The 4,930-nt window shown below is 36.5% G+C and overlaps 1 long non-coding RNA gene across 1 annotated transcript; it reads left to right on the plus strand.

Moving 5' to 3' along the window:
• The first annotated feature begins 924 nt into the window (after window positions 1-924).
• LOC134588906 (uncharacterized) lies at window positions 925-1,768 on the plus strand. The gene is made up of 3 exons (XR_010086643.1): window positions 925-1,014; window positions 1,172-1,294; window positions 1,682-1,768. It is a non-coding gene; the product is annotated as an uncharacterized LOC134588906 (long non-coding RNA).
• The last annotated feature ends 3,162 nt before the right edge of the window (window positions 1,769-4,930 follow it).

The raw sequence follows: 4,930 nt of genomic DNA on the forward strand, positions 1-4,930 counted from the left end.
GATATAATATATTTTGTGATGTCACAGACCAGATAACAGATAACAGAGTTAGTGGTGGTTATACTGGCATTTCACTAGCAGTTTCATTGCAGTGAGATGATTTACAGAGACCATGGGTAACATTATTTCTATTATTGAACGTCCCCTCGTTTCCCGGCTGGGGGGTAATCAACCCCCACCAAGGAATTCTACTAAAAAAGAATTCGGAAAACAGCCAAACATTCAGCCTTCTACGGACAGGTAAGTGGGCAGCGGCTGCAGGTATCATATAAGATGGGGTTATTAGAAGATGGGGGTCAGAGTTCGATAGAGAGTAGATTAAAGGATGGTTTGTTAATGGGCATTATTTCTATAAAATAACATAGCTTTCCTGTACATTGAATAATGTCATCTTGAAATGAATGAGAGTAACATAAGGGTTACAATCCTTAAAATGTGACTTTAAGTTTCATATTTTAGTTATTCTTCTTCACAAATGAGATAAAAAATATCACTTGTAGTGATTGCTATAAAATAAGCAGGCAAGATATACAGTAGTGCAAAAAACAAGTAAAATATATAGGAATTAATAAAGGTGTTTTGAGTCCATGATCAGACAGCACCATCCTGGGATGAAATGCAGGATGACATGAGTCTTTCACAGGTTTTATATATGAAATAAATTTATTTAGCCATTACAATACAACCCAAATAGCAATGCATAATATATATGTTATCATCTCCTAAACACACTCGGTTATTCCAGACATAAAACATCAAACATGTGAAATATGAAACTTCACTAATCACTTTTTCTTTTCACAATAGGCTACCTCTTAAAGCAGAGCCCCAGGCATTCCCCCATATATCACCTAATCTGGATATTTCTCCAGAAACTGAGAAGGGGAAGAGATGGGAGCTGCAGGAACAGAATGGTGGGTTTGTGGAAGAAGTTCTAAAATGTTGCCAAGAAGGCACATTTAGACGTCGCCTTCCCCCTTCTGTTACATCTAAATTTGCTGTGCTTGATAAAAGGTAAATACTATATGATCATATTAATCAAAGGGGGGTGGGGTGGTCTTGTACTTTTTTTCTATTGCTTTTGTTTTAACAAATTGAGATATTAACCTCTGCGATGGGTGCTGTAAAGCTTAGCCTGAACTTTTTGTTTTTTGTTTTTTTTCTTTAAAAGCTTTAGACATTATGATACCTATGTCAGATATAAAAAAGAGGAGAAGATTCCCAATATACCATACTATATTCGGGTGACTCCAAAGAAATCCAACGTAGAAATACGATATGCTCGACCACCTAGGTAAGTGTTTCATGAGGCACAGAATAACCAACCACAATCCTATAAGGTTATCCATATAAAACTGCATTGTCCTTAGTCATCCAATACCCTGCTTCTCTCACTGGCTGTCTGTGTACACTGGAAACCAATGAGAGAAGAACCACAGATAGAAACAGATGTCAATGCTCTTTCTGAGCCAACATCACAAATCACAAAATAGACTATTTACTGATATTACTGTATCCAGAATGTAATGTACATAAATGATGTGATAGTGTCACTATAAGCTGTGCAATAATAACTGATGGATAACGAGTGATAGGGTAACTGACGGACAGGAAGAATGGAAAGGGAGGAAAGGACATCATTGCTACAACTGTATTTACATTTTTTCTCTTTTCATTGTAGGGACCCATTCCTTTTCTCTAAGGTAAAGCCTACATTACTTCCAACTCAATACAAAACAACTAAAAAGGCTCGAAATGTCCCAGAAAAAAGACTGGAAAATGCAGAAACATACTGTGCAGAGTGTTATAAACAGAATAATATTCTACTGTCTGAACCTGTCACAAGTCTAGATGATATTCTTTGTCAGCCTTCTACGGGCAGGTAAGTGGCCAGCGACTGCAGGTATCATATTAGATGGGGTTATTGGAAGATGGGGGTCAGAGTTGGATAGAGATTAGAATAAAGGATGGTTGGTTAATAGGCATTATTTCTATAAAGTAATATAGTTTTCTTGTAGATTTAATACTGTAATTGAAATGAATGGTTGTAATATACGGGTTAAAATCCTTAAAATGTGAATTTGAGTTTAATCTATTTGTTATTTTTCTTAACAGATGAGATAAAAATTAACAAAACAATGAATGTGTGTAGCCTAGCTCATATGTAGTAATGGAATTTAAAATAAAATACGCAGGCGTGATATACAGCGGTAAAAAGAAGATAAAATATATAGGAATTAGTAACGGTGTTTGAGACCCTGATTAGGCAGCTCCATCCTGGGATTAAGCGCAGGATGAAATTAGTCCAGACATGTCACAAGTATTACACATCAGATTGAATTATTTAACCATTACAATATGACCAAAATAGCAATATATAACGGTTATTCCAGAAATATAACATCAAACGTGTGAAATATGAAACTTCACTAATCACTTTTTCTTTCCTACATGGGGAACCTCTAAAAGCAGAGCCCCATCTCCAAGTTTCTTTCTATTTTTGATGTTTTGTTTTAACAAATAGAGATTTTAACCTCTAAGCTGGGTGCTCTAAGAATTAGTCTGAACTTTTTGTTTTTTGTGTTTTTCTTCAAAAGCTTTAGACATAATAATAACTATGTCAGATCTGGAAAAGAGGAGAAGATTCCCAATGTACCATACTATACTCGGGTGACTCCAAAAAAAACAATGACCTATGCTCGACCACCTAGGTAAGTATATCATGAGACACAGAATAACTGACCATAATCCTTTAATGTCATCCAAATGAAACTGCAGGGTCCTCAGTAAGCCAATACCCTGGTTCTCTCACTGGCTGTCTGTGTACACAGGAAACCAATGAGAGAAGAACCACAGACAGAGAAATATGTCAATGGTCTTTCTGAGCCAACATCACAAATCACAAATTGCATTAGTTAACCATTACAATACAACCCAAATAGCAACGCATAATATATAATGGCTTCTTTTATCATCTCTTAAACACACTTGGTTACTGCAGAAATATAACATCCAATGTACAACATATGAAACTTCACTAATCACTTTTTCTTTTCTCAATAGGCTAGCTCTTAAAGCAGAACCCCAGACATTCCCCCAGATATCAACTAATCTGGATATTTCTCTAGAAACTGAGAAGGGGAAGAGACGGGAGCCACAGAAACAGAATGGTGGGTTTGTGGAAGAAGTTCCAAAATGTTGCCAAGAAGGCACATTTAGACGTCACCTTCCCCCTTCTGTTACATCAAAGTTTGCTGTGCGTGACAAAAGGTGAATACTCTATGATCACATTAATCAAAGGGGGGAGGGGATATTGTAGTTTTTTTTCTATTGTTGATGTTTTGTTTTAACAAATTGAGATTTTAAGCTCTAATAATCTGCTCTAATAATCAACCTTAACTTTTTGTTTTTTTGTGTGTTTCTTCAAAAACTTTAGACATAATAATAACTATGTCAGATATGGAAACGAGGAGAAGATTCCCGATGTACCATACTATATTCGGGTGACTCCAACAATAACCAACAAACAAATGACATATGCTCGACCACCTAGGTAAGTGTATCATGAGACACAGAATAACTGTCCATAATCCTATAAGGTTATCCAAATGAAACTGAAGACTCCTCAGTAAGCCAATACCCATTTTCTCTCACTGGCTGACTGTGTACACAGGAAACCAATGAAAGAAGAACCACAGACAGAGACAGATGTCAATGGTCTTTCTGAGCCAACATCACAAATCACTGGGGAGTTCTACAGCAACATGACTTACTAAGCATTACCTAATTTCAATAAGATTTGAATTTCAATATAAACATAAGCTTTTATAATACAAAATTAAAGGGACACTATAGTCACCTGAACAACCTTAGCTTAATGAAGCAGTTTTGGTGTATAGAACATGCCCCTGCAGCCTCACTGCTCAATCCTCTGCCATTTAGTAGTTAAATCCCTTTGTTTATGAACCACAGTCACACCTCCCTGCATGTGACTTGCACAGCCTTCCATAAACACTTCCTGTAAAGAGAGCCCTATTTAGGTTTTCTTTATTGCAAGTTCTGTTTAATTGAGATTTTATTATGCCCTGCTATGTTAATAGCTTGCTAGACCCTGCAAGAGCCTCCTGTATGTGATTAAAGTTCAATTTAGAGATTAAGATACAATTATTTAAGGTAAATGACATCTGTTTGAAAGTGAAACCAGTTTTTTTTTCATGCAGGCTCTGTCAATCATAGCCAGGGGAGGTGTGGCTAGGGCTGCATAAACAGAAACAAAGTGATTTAACTCCTAAATGACAGTGAATTGAGCAGTGAAATTGCAGGGGAATGATCTATACACTAAAACTGCTTTATTTAGCTAAAGTAATTTAGGTGACTACAGTGTTCCTTTAACATTTTACTGAAATGACAGAAAGCATAATGTAATGTCTGAACCATAAATGGTGTGATAGTGTCACTGTAAGCTGTGCAATACTGACTTATAAAGAGTGATAGAGTTGCTGACGGGATGAAAGTGAGAGGAATATGATACGTGACAAAATGGGCTGATGGATGGAAAGGGAGGAAAGGATTTTATTTTTACAATTATTTTTTTTTTTACTTTTCCGATTTTCATTGCAGGGACCCAGTACTTCCAAAAAAACACATAGCAACTATAAAGGCTGCAAGTGTCCCAGAAAAAGAAGGAGACACAAATGAACTGGAAAAAGAAAAAAAAAATTCTGCAGAGTATTATGAACAGATCCCTATTCTACAGCCTGAACCCATCACAAGTCTAGAGGATATTCCTTGTCCTCTGCTGCAGTCTATGTCTCTAGAGCCTACAGAGGTTATCACACGTCTAGAAGACAACAATTCTCTAGAATGCACTGTCTGTACTATCGAACCTCATACAAACCTATTGACAGAGGAGATTCCAGTACACCTTGGG

The sequence above is a fragment of the Pelobates fuscus genome, chromosome 1, assembly GCF_036172605.1.
Source record: "Pelobates fuscus isolate aPelFus1 chromosome 1, aPelFus1.pri, whole genome shotgun sequence".
NCBI lineage: Eukaryota > Metazoa > Chordata > Amphibia > Anura > Pelobatidae > Pelobates > Pelobates fuscus.